This window comes from Corythoichthys intestinalis, chromosome 3 (genome assembly GCF_030265065.1).
Source record: "Corythoichthys intestinalis isolate RoL2023-P3 chromosome 3, ASM3026506v1, whole genome shotgun sequence".
NCBI lineage: Eukaryota > Metazoa > Chordata > Actinopteri > Syngnathiformes > Syngnathidae > Corythoichthys > Corythoichthys intestinalis.
In genome coordinates, this window is record NC_080397.1 from 67,150,018 (window position 1) to 67,163,172 (window position 13,155).

The window sequence follows — 13,155 nt, forward strand, 5'->3', positions numbered from 1 at the left end:
TGCTGGATGTTTTTTACTGTTAACGTTAATTCAACTGTGCATTTTGTGCATTTATTCATGAATCAAAATGTATTTTCTACATCATTTAAAAAATATATATTTCTATTTGTAGCTTTTGCTCATTTTTCTACCCCCCCCCCCAAAAAAAACAAAAACACAACCACTGTAAATATCCTTTATATGAAGTAAGCATTTTGAAAAATGACTTTTCCCCCATGAAAATAATTTTAACTTTTTTTTTCCATTTTTACGCAGGAACCAGCTGTTTTTGAGAAATGTACCCAATCTCTTTGGTCTTATTAATGTCCCGTCCCCAGCAAATATTGTACATGCAGTTATACTGTTATAGCGTCCCTACCAATGTTGAGACCAAACCTACGCCCTTGCTTTATTTACAGTTGCGTTACCATAGGTTAATGATAAAAATAATTAGTTTACCGTGGAATTAGTAAAGGTTTCCCTGTTGTAAATATTAGGAAATCACATTTTGTCTAGGTCTGGTCATTTCTGTTTACTAGAAAAGGTTAAAAATAATGTACCGTAATTTTCAGACTATAAGTCGCACCCGAGTATAAGTCGCACCAGCCATAAAATGCCCAACGAATAGGGAAAAAAACAAGTCGCACCGGAGTATAAATCACATTTTTGGGGGAAATTTACGAGATAAAATCCAACACATACAACAGATATGTCATCTTGAAAGGCAATTTAAAATAAAAATACAATGGAGAACAACATGCTGAATAAGTTTACAGTATGGTAATGTAACGTAATGCATAAACAACAACAATGCAAACGTGCCAGTATGTTAACGTAACATAGGTATTAAGACTTATTCAGATAACTATAGCATAAAGAACATGCTAACAAGTTTACAAAACATCAGTGTGACTCCAAAACACCAAAATAACATATAACAACATAACATAACATAATAATTTCACACATACAGTGGGATACACATACAAAATTTTACAAATTTTATTAAAACGAAAACATGAAGAGGGGTTTTAATATAAAATTTCTATAACTTGTACTAGCATTTATCTTTTAAGAACTACAAGTCTTTCTATCCATGGATCGCATTAACAGAATGTTAATAATGTTAATGCCATCTTGTTGATTTGTTATAACAAACAAATACAGTACTTATGTACCGCATGTTGAATATATGTATCCATCTTGTGTCTTATCTTTCCATTCCAACAATAATTTACAGAAAAATATGGCATATTTTATAGATGGATTGAATTGCGATTAATTGCGATTAATTACGATTAATTAATTTTTAAGCTGTAATTAACTCGGTTAAAATTTTTAATCGTTTCACAGCCCTATATATATTATATATATACTGTATATATAAAAAACAAGAATGAAGAAAAGTTAATACCATTATGTAAAGCTGTCGGAACACGAGGTGTGAATGAAAAGGACTCTGGGATACACACATACAGTGGGGCAAATAACTATTTAGTCAACCACTAATTGTGCAAGTTCTCCCACTTGAAAATATTAGAGAGGCCTGTAATTGTCAACATGGGTAAACCTCAACCATGAGAGACAGAATGTGGAAAACCCCCCAGAAAATCACATTGTTTGATTTTTAAAGAATTTGCAAATCATGCTGGAAAATAAGTATTTGGTCAATACCAAAAGTTCATTTCAATACTTTGTTCTGTACCCTTTGTTGGTAATAACGGAGGCCAAACGTTTTCTGTAACTCTTCACAAGCTTTTTACACACTGTTGCTGGTATTTTGGCCCATTCCTCCATGCAGATCTCCTGTAGAGCAGTGATGTTTTGGGGCTGTCGTTGGGCAACACAGACTTTCAACTCCATCCACAGATTTTCTATGGGGTTGAGATTTGGAGACTGGCTACGCCACTCCAGGACCTTGAAATGCTTCTTACGAAGCCACTCCTTTGTTGCCCTGGCTGTGTGTTTGGGATCATTGTCATGCTGAAAGACCCTGCAACGTCTCATCTTCAATGCCCTTGCTGATAGAAGGAGATTTTGGTAAATGGTATATGGACAGTACTTATATAGCGCATTTATCTGCATGGTTACCATGCCCAAAGCGCTTTACATTAGCACACATTTACCCGTTCACCACACATTCACACACCAATGGGGCTGCTGCCATGCAAGGCGCTGTCAACCCATTGGAGGCAAATCAGGGTTCAGTGCCTTGCCCGCGGGCACTTTGACGGTGGGCAGTCGTAGCCAGGAATCGAACCACTGACTCTTCGGTCCAAGGACAACTGCGCCAAGGCCGCCCCATTTTCACTCAAAATCTCTCGATACATGGCCCCATTCATTCTTTCCTTTACACAGATCAGTCGTCCTGGTCCCTTTGCAGAAAAACAGCCCCAAAGCATGATGTTTCCACCCCCATGCTTTACAGTGGGTATGGTGTTCTTCGGATTCAATTCAGTATTCTTTCTCCCCCAAACACGAGAACTTGTGTTTCTACCAAAAAGTTCTATTTTGGTTTCATCTGACTGTAACACATTCTCCCAGTCGTCTTCTGGATCATCCAAATGCTCTCGAGCGAACCGCAGACGGACCTGGACGTGAACTGGCTTCAGCAGGGTGACACGTCTGGCAGTGCAGGATTTGAGTCCCTGGCGGCGCATTGTGTTATTGATAGTAGCCTGTTACTGTGGTCCCAGCTCTCTGTAGGTCATTCACTAGGTCCCCCCTTGTGGTTCTGGGATTTTTGCTCACCGTTCTTGTTATCATTTTGACGCCACGGGGTGAGATCTTGCATGGAGCCCCAGATCGAGGGAGATTATCAGTGGTCTTGTATGTCTTCCATTTTCTCATAATTGCTCCCACAGTTGATTTCTTTACACCAAGCGTTTTACCTATTGCAGATTCAGTCTTCCCAGCCTGGTGCAGGTCTACAATTTTGTCTCTGGTGTCCTTCGACAGCTCTTTTGTCTTGCCCATAGTGGAGTTTGGAGTGTGACTGACTGAGTCTGTGGACAGGTGTCTTTTATACCGATGAGTGAAAACAGGTGCCATTAATACAGGTCACGAGTGGAGCCTCGTTAGACCTCGTTAGAAGAAGTTAGACCTCTTTGACAGCAAGAAATCTTGCTTGTTTGTAGGTGACCAAATACTTATTTTCCACTCTAATTGGTAATAAATTCTTTAAAAATCAAACAATGTTACCGCTGCGTGTGCCCTCCTTTTCATGCTTCTCCGGTAGTATCCTACTTTCCTAAATTCACATACTGTTTGGCATGATTCCTTTACTTTACTTTTTATTAAATACAAACTTATTTGCTATTTCTGTTCTCCGAGTCTGTGATTGAGATCCACCTAAACGGCTGCCGTTCATTACATACAACTAACAACGAAGAGATATAAACTGTCAAACGGAAGCCAGTCAATATCTCGGCAAGCCGCCTAGGATCGGTTTAAAGACACTGCTGAGGAGCTGGAATTAGATCAGGTACGACCAGGGGTTAATTTGTGCCGGATCCTGCCGGAACAAGATCCGGCACCTCTTGATTTTGGCCTCCCTGTGTTCCAGGACTTATTTGGGCAGATCCGGCACCTCTCGTGTCTCGAAAAAAATAATATAAAAACGTTCTCAAAAAATGTATTGTAATAGCCACGAATGGTGGGAAAGAAGGAGCGGAGTCATTGATGGCTTTCTCCACTTTATTGTGGCAACAATAAGAAAACAAACGAAATAACAGGGACTGCCACCACATTCGACCGCTAACTTGCTTCTCAGCAGTTTCCCCTTAGCTTCTTACTTCTGTACATAGTTACGGACATTACAGTATAAAAAAAAATAATAATCAAAATTCATAAATTTATTTACAGAACAAATCCCAAGAACTGCATGTTGTTTATAAAAATTTAACTTCATTTGAAGGAGTCGGAGATTTGTTGATGCACTGAAAAGCTGGACAAACAAATCACACCCTCGACATATGAAAAAAAACTTCGCCGCATCTGGGGAGCAAGCAGCCAGGACCAAACGGTATCTCAACATGCTAAAAAGACAGTTGCATTTACAGTCTTTTTTTCAAAAAGAAGGAAGATGGTTCAAAACGAGTCAGAAAAGCAACAACCGGTGTTGAGGGCAGCTGCAGCGATCATGCTAACGGAGAAGGCATGCTAACAGCAGGAGGCTCGCGCCGCAGCAGCTAGCCAGGTTCACGGGCTGACAGCCAAGCCGGGGGCAGGAGGCTGCTACCGTGGCAGCAGGGCCACCCGGAGTGGGGGCCAGCTACAGCGCCAGCAGTCAGGCAGGTGGACCACCAACAGCCGGAGCAACAGGCCAGTACCCTTATGGGAAATTGGGCTTCACAATTTGTAAGGCTTTGGGAACTTTAGGGCCAGAGAAGACGGGGGGATGAAATTCACAAAAGAATGGGTTTGTGTCATTTATTATTGTCTCAGATCTTTTTTTTTTTATATGTTTAACAAGACTGTACGTTACTGTAAGTCCCACCGGTGGTTATGTGGGCAATTGCCCGTGCTGTGCCGAATATAGCCTAAATAGTTGTAAATTGTCATTACATTTATACCATGGATATTATCTGAAATTGAGGCTTGTAAGTCCCACAGCATTGCAAGTGGACATTTGCGTGTTGTTTTCAGCACCATTTTCTGCGCTTATTTCGGGACCTGTGCCAGTCTCGTCATCCCTGCGCTGGCATATGTACTTTGCGTTCCGGCACTTTGATTTACAAATTAAGCACTGGGTATGACATTCGGAAGTCATCCCACCAGGGGTCGCGTTAACCGAATCTTTTCCGTCGTTGACTGATTTTTTAAAACGGTGACGGAAAAAACTGAAGTCCACCTGTCATTTTGACAGGTTGCAATTCACACCCCAGACCACAGGGTGGCAAGTGAGCATATTAATTAGCTATTGGCTCTCTTGATGCATGACGTCGTTGGCCTTACTCTGAAAAATGTCAAGGCAACTGAGTGTCCGAAGGTTCTTCAAAAAGCCCCAAAACGACGATGGTGTTGATAAAAGAGGTGAAAAAACAGGGACTGCACAAGCGGGCACGCAATTCAAGTCCATGCGCACCAGGAGGAAGGTGTAAGACTCCGTTCAGGCCACAGCAGGTGAACTGTTAATTTCATTGTTCCATATGTAGCCTAGTACCTACTGCGGCCACAGTCAGCTGTTTTTGTCACTGCGGAGAAAAAGTTACATATTCATCTGCTTGATGTGTGATGGCACGGTGTGGATTCTCTGTTAAGCTTGTTCGGACAGAATATTAATTTAAAATGAATGAAAACGAAATACTATTGAATATGTTGAAGCGGTATGCATTGTTAACGGTCTTGTTAGCTCGAATTGCTGTGTCCAGTCGCTGTAGCTCTGCTGCTCTCTGTGAACTCTCTATTCAAGCCGGAACGTGTGCGGCTCTTAAGTGTCTCTGTCACGTGACTATGTCGTAGCCAGTAACGCGCTCGGCCAAATGGACACACAAGTACGGAAGGTGAATTATGCCAAACAAAGGGTCACCATAATGTCATTACCATCATTTTAAAAATTTAAGTGACGGGTAAAAATAGATTATGACCGGATTTTTATGACCCTGTCAGTAAAAATGACAGACAACGAAAAAGTCTAGTGCAACCTCTGCATCCCACATCTCTTTAACAAAACAATCTGACCAGCAGCAGAATGTAACAAAATCATGCCAGTCGTCATACTAGCTCCGCTTGCTAGCTAGCACAGCTATTCTCCCAGTCCAGGCCAACCGCATCATTACCCCAGCGTGCATCTCTCGCGTAAAACATTGCGCTCTCCGTAGCTCAAAACATGTACTGAATATTATAGATTTTTAAATCAATGGCAATAATACTAGTATATGTGCTTCTAATTTTCGTAAAAGAACAACTGTGGCTTATTAGAGCCTACAAGTCTTCAAGTCTGGGGATCCCTTTAAATTTTGGGAACTAATTGGAATACACAAGGAAATTATCCAGTTAAAGGTTGTCTTTTACTACAGAACTTCAATGTCATTACTGAAAATACATTTTAGCACCTGTGAGTAAAGCAACCAAATTTCTTGCAGTCCTGGCGATTAATAGAGTAGCTCAAAAGACAGGCACTACTTTCAATTCTGCCGTATTTCAAATCAGATTACGCAAGTACATTTAACGGTCATCAAAATGGTCATTCTTTTTTTCCAGATGGTACAAGGCGTAGAAAGTTTGCTGAGCACTTATCTGTGCTATTCTTCAATCACACACACAAAGACACTGCTTACGGCAGGGCAATTGAAACGACACACCCTAAATGCACTTTGTATTCCCTTATCACGTGCACAGACTTCTTAGAATCTAACATGGATTTTTCAATGCAGGTGGGGTGGTCAAATTTGTTCAATTATACAGTGGTACCTCTTATTTACAAAATTAATTGGTTCTAGAAGTAGTTTCTTAACTTGAAATTCTGTAAGTAGAGACCCATATTCCATGTAAATGCCCTAATCTGTTCCAAGCCCCTCAAAATTCAGGCATAAATCTTTTAGTGCATAAAAAATGCCTTAAAACGTGTAACAAATACATGTTACGGTTAGATTATTGCACATTAAACATACAATCTGAGTTGTGCATAACAGATATATATGGAGGAAAACACTGACAAGACTGAAAAAGCAGTTTCTGCTCTTGCACTCCTCTCTAAAAGAAACTGCTGCATTTGAAGCCAAAACAACCGTTGTGTCTGATAGAACAACATGTCTATATGCTGCCATAGCAGATTCATGGCGCATGAAGCCTGCGAACTATTTTTAATTTGTCCGTTTTACCCTGAAAACCCGTTTACAGACGTCGCGCAACCGCTTTTGTTTCAACCCAGCCGTAACACAAAGGTAATTAATGATATTTATTATTCAAAATGTCTGTCGTTTTTAGCTTATAATCAATAATTGATCTCATATTTCGTTTAAAAAACAAAAAAACGACTTTAAAAAATTTTTCACTCGCATATTTCTAACTTTTAAACAAATTGTCACAATGAAAAAAAATGGCGTCTGTAAAAAAGTCACGGATATCTACCTCATAACTGTCGCTTAATTGTATTATTTTTGCTACTGTCGCATTTTCTCCAATATTTTAGATGATAATCAACCTAAACAAGAAAAAATTGAAAAAAAGTTTTAAAGGGTAAATATATGACAAAGAAACTCTCGACCACTCCTTGATGTCTGCGATTTCTGCATCGCGACCCCTGTTAAATTACCATGTTTCACCCAAAAAATCCCCCAAAAATCCAGCTGTGGCCATTCACAGCTGTGTCTTGACACTCAGTGATACTTGGGAGTTTTTGGATCAAAACAAGGTAAGCACTCGATAATATCTCGTTAAAGTCATGGCGTCTGTAATTCTGCTTTCGCGTGCTCTCGCCGCCAGATGGGGTTTTGCTGTTTAAAAAACTTTTTTTTTCCTAAAATGCCCTCCTGTTCAAAATTTTTATTCCCCCGGAAAATTGAGATTTTAAGCTTTCCAATAACATATCACACATGCATATCGGACAATTTTGAACGTTGGCTAAATTGGGGGTCTAGGAGCGGAACTTCGAGTCACCTGAGTGTTTTCCACCATATATAAAAAAACAAGAATAAAGAAAAGTTAATACCCTTATGTAAAGCTGTCGGAACACGAGGTGTGAATGAAAAGGACTCCGGAATACACACATACAGTGGGGCAAATAAGTATTTAGTCAAGTACTAATTGTGCAAGTTCTCCCACTTCAAAATATTAGAGAGGCCTGTAATTGTCAACATGGGTAAACCTCAACCATGAGAGACAATGTGGGGGAAAAAAAACAGAAAATCACATTGTTTGATTTTTAAAGAATTTATTTGCAAATCATGGTGGAAAATAAGTATTTGGGTCAATACCAAAAGTTCATCTGAATACTTTGTTGGCATAACATTTTCTGTAACTCTTCACTAACTTTTCACACACTGTTGCTGGTATTTTGGCCCATTCCTCCATGCAGATCTCCTCTAGAGCAGTGATGTTTTGGGGCTGTCGTTGGGCAACATGGACTTTCAACTCCCTCCACAGATTATCCATGGGGTTGAGATCTGGAGACTGGCTAGGCCACTCCAGGACCTTGAAATGCTTCTTACGAAGCCACTCCTTTGTTGCCCTGGCTGTGTGTTTGGGATCATTGTCATGGTGAAAGACCCAGCCAAGTCTCATCTTCAATGCCCTTGGTGATGGAAGGCTCTTTTCACTCAAAATCTCTCGATACATGGCCCCATTCATTCTTTCCTTTACATGGATCAGTCGTACTGGTCCCTTTGCAGAAAAACAACCCCAAAGCATGATGTTTCCACCCCCATGCTTCACAGGGGGTATAGTGCAATTCAGTATTCTTTTTCCTCCAAACAAGAGAACCTGTGTTTCTACAAAGTTCTATTTTGGTTTAATCTGACCATAACACATTCTCCCAGTCCTCTTCTGGATCATCCAAATGCTCTCTAGCGAACCGCAGGCGGACCTGGACGTGTACTGGCTTCAGCAGGGGGACACGTCTGGCAGTGCAGGATTTGAGTCCCTGGCGGCGCATTGTGTTACTGATAGTAGCCTCTGTGGTCCCAGCTCTCTGTAGGTCATTCACTTGGTCCCCCCGTGTGGTTCTGGGATTTTTGCTCACCGTTCTTGTAATCATTTTACGCCACGGGGTGATATCTTGCATGGAGCCCCAGATCGAGGGAGATTATCAGTGGTCTTGTGTGTCTTCCATATTCTAATAATTGATCCCACAGTTGATTTCTTTACACCATGCGTTTTACCTATTGCAGATTCAGTCTTCCCAGCCTGGTGCAGGTCTACAATTTTGTCTCTGGTGGGTGTCCTCCGACAGCTCTTTGGTCTTGGCCATAGTAGAGTTTGGAGTGTGACTGACTGAAGTTGTGGACAGGTGTCTTTTATACCGATGAGTTAAAACCGGTGCCATTAATACAGGTAACGAGTGGAGCCTCGTTAGAAGCTAGACCTCTTTGAAAGCCAGAAATCTTGCTTGTTTGTAGGTGACCAAATACTTATTTTCCACTAATTTGGAAATAAATTCTTCAAAAATCAAACAATGTGTTTTGTTTTTTTCCCACATTCTCTCATGGTTGAGGTTTACCCATGTTGACAATTACAGGCCCTTCTAATCTTTTCAAGTAGAACTTGCACAGTTGGTGGTTGACTAAATACTTATTTGCCCCACTGTAAGTCGCTCCAGAGTGTACGTCGCACCCCCAGCCAAACGATGGAAAAAAACAGACTTATAGTCCGAAAAATACGGTAGAATCCAACAAAATCTGAAAGGGAAAAGCAACTGAAAAGTGCGGCTGGCTTGACCACGGAATTAAAAAACGCAGCTTACTTCAGACACCAAGCCGACAAAAATAACAGGAATGGCGTATAAGGGTTTGTTGAAAACACAAAAAACACGCGATCGCGAAAACTGAGAGAAAAAAGGTCCGTGACAGTAGGTCGGGATCAATTATTTTTTAAAAAACAACAAAACTGAGGGAAATCCGCGGTGAGAGGCAGACAAACAGGAAAAAAAAAAAAGGGCAATGATACTTACATGTGCTTGTACTAGTTCAGGGTTCACTAAATCCGGACCTCGGAGCAACTTTTCGTGTTTTCCACGTCTCTCTCCCCTAACACACCTGAATCGAATCATTATGTCATCAGCAACCTCTCCAGTCTTCCCAGCCTAGTGCAGGTCTACAATTTTGTCTCTGGTGTCCTTCCAGTGGCGCAGCCAGGGGGTGGCCACGGCCACCCCTATAAATTGGTTGGCCACCCCACTTGCCAGGTTAACGTTAGATAGTTGTAGCATCAGTTATGCATTTCATCCCAAATGAATACATGTTTTTTTTTTTTTTTGTTAAATGTAGGGCTGTCAAATTTATCGCGTTAACGGGCGGTAATTAATTTTTTACGACTTTGTACGACTCATTTACGCATCGCCGCAAACAGCCTACAATGGCGCCGTTTTACTTATATACAGAGATAGGAGGCAGAGTCAAGTCGATACAAGCATTCATTGGGGCCGTGCTTTCAATTGGCAAAAGCTTTGTCATCTCTCCCACAGAGAGTATAAATATTGTGGGAAGCGATGTGGGGAAGAATGACAAGAGTTGATCTTTTTCTGAACACCCTGTAGTGTACCCAACGCAGAGAACATATAGCAGGCAGACGTGTCTTGAATTTCGTTCCGCTACTAGCGGCTGTCAAAAAGTTATGAGGGAAAATAATGGTTTTTGAACCTTTATGAATCGTAATCAAATCGTCACGTGCCGAATTGCATGTAGAAATAGATTTTTTGGAACTTCTCTATATGACAGTCTAAAAGAGGATTAGAGTGCAGCAGAACACAAAACCAATGTTTCAATGGTGCGGTTTACATTTGCGAAGGTGCTGTAAGGCGCACTTCCCTCTTCTTGAGATTCTTCTGTCACGGTCCTGGTGGGCTCATCCCACCCTGTGCCATCAATATCCTCATTCAGTTGCAAGTGCATCCCCTTGACCCTGATCTGCATTCCACCCATGCCCACCCAGTTCGGGTCTCAGCCTGGCACTATGGGTGCCTGAAGGAGCACGTTGGGTTCTCAACAAAAGAAGTAGTGTAGCGCCAGTAGTGCGTCTTCACACAATTCGGGACAGAATGTTTACACACAATGATTGGGTCAGACAGCACGCATTTCCTTGGACATACACAACAAAGCACTGCTTGATATACAGTGCTGGCCAAAAGTATTGGCACCCCTGCAATTCTGTCAGATAATGCTCAATTTCTCCCGGAAAATGATTGCAATTACAAATGCTTTGATAGTAATTAGGGATGTCCCGATCCAGGTTTTTGCACTTCCGATCCGATACCGATATTGTTTTGCACTTCCGATCCGATACCGATACCGGCCTATCTGAGCATGTGTTCAAGTTTAAAGTTATTTAGCCTCCTTACTTAGTTCTTAGTTGTCAGACTCATGTTGAAAAGGGTTTTAGTACTCTTGATAACAACCAGCCAGCTGAATTAGGTGAGTTTGAATAACACACAATGGTTGGTAACAAGAAACTGACCTGTGTATTCAGTGACAAACACAAAACAATCTAAATAACAAACAGAAATGGCATAGTCAGTCAGTAAAACGTGCAAATAATATTGTAAACTGTCAGTGGAAAATCCCACACACCCCCAAGCTATTAGATGCTTTTAATGTTTCGTGCATTAGTTACAAAAATTGTATAAAAAGCCTCTCAGGTCTAAGTAATCGACTGTTTCAGTATCAAATTAACATTTTAAAAGAGTAAATAAAATACTCAAGTCCCCATTCTGTATCAGCAGCTTTAAACTACATTCTATTAATTTAATTTTGCGAATCAACTGTTAAAGTTGTTAAAATTGCTCCCGTTATTCCATAATTTCCCTTCTGTCTACTTTTGACATGTGAAAGTTTTAAAACTGTTTTGAAGATACATTCAAGTCAAGATTTTGCCGATTTAGGAGTATTTTAGATAAAAAGTTAATTAGGTTCGCTTGGAAGGTTCACTACAACAGGTTACAAGGGAAGTCTCCTGCTTTAAGATGGCGGCTGTTTACTAACGCACCTCGTTTTCAATGCATGTGTTGCTAACGTTGGAATTTGGATGTTTGTGAATCGTTCTCGAATCGTCCACGGCCGAATCGCTCAAGGATATGACGACGTCTGGGCATGTTGTACCGTGGTTCTAATGCTGCGTTCCAGAAAAGTGGGATGTCGAACTTTTCCGACCTCCGACTCGGAAAATATCATTGGAACGCCACTCGAACTGGGAGGTCCAAGTCGCGAAGCCGGAGAAAAAATAACTACCCTGACTTCCAAGTTGTTTCAATCTGACGTCACTGGACAAAATGGCGCTCAAGAAAACGTATGGAATGATAACACAATAATGAAGTAAATCAAGTTTATTTGAGACGCCATGTATTTTTTTCTCATACAGTGAGTTATCTTTCTTGTGCTATGTTTTGATATTGACGATCAGCAAAGGATGTAACTAAAAAAAGGCAGTTTACAGTGTGGGCTATAATGCAGCCGTGGTTTTTCCTCTACTATTTGATCGCTTATAGGAAGGCAGGTTCGCTGGAGGTCAAAATGTCTTTGGATGGCCAAAATAAAAAAAACCTCGTCGTGATCAGCCATCTTTGTTGTTTACATTTGCTTGGAACGCTTTGAGGTCGGAACTGGTACCATCCGAGTGGGATAAATCAGACTTCCCACTTCTCTGGAATGCAGCAAAAGTGTTGGAAGGTCTTTACTCCTGAGAGATAATGGCTCGTCATCCAGAATGAATTCTTCGGCAATGACTCTTGTTATTCCCTGGGCTTTGGGACTGTCGAGCGCCAGTTGGTCACGCATAGCAAGTTTCTGCCAGTGTTAGTTGCGTAGGACCTTTTGTTTTTGTCTTCGGTTTTCCTAACATACTCCTCATATTGTTTGTGGTGGTATTTCGCTAAATGCTTGATTAGGTTGGTTGTATTAAAACTTCTTACAGCTTACTACTTACTACACTACGCTTGACTTTATTGTGGCATATGTTGCTCTCTGCCTCTTCGTCTTTGTCGTCCTTTAAGGTGAAATGATCCCACACAGCAGACATTTTTACCGATAAAGTCTCTCGGTAAATTGGGAGACGGTAATGTAAATGTAGTGTGTTGAAGGTGTGCCATAAAATGCGGACCAGATTTTAGGGAAACCGAAGCAAAAACTGGAATGGATTATGTAAATTGGTGCGCTGGAAAACCAGGACCGGACTGTAAAAAAAAAAAAAAACTGGATCGGAGGTCTGGATCGGAATTTTTCCTGTGTTCCGATCCGATACCGATGTGCATTTTTTTGCCCATATCGGCGTCCGATCCGATCCAAATATCGGATCGGGACATCTCTAGTTAAAATGGTTAATGCTTTTGCACTTTCTTGTAAAAAATAAATTAAAAAACAGCTTAAGGGCAGCTTTTGTTGTATGGGCATGTTTCCATCGTTCCTGTTGAATCATTAAGATATTTTAAATAAATAATGGACATAAATGTTTTGCTACTTTATTAATCAGTAATGTACGATGCATCGATAATTGCGATAACCGTGATCATCGTCAATACCAAAATCG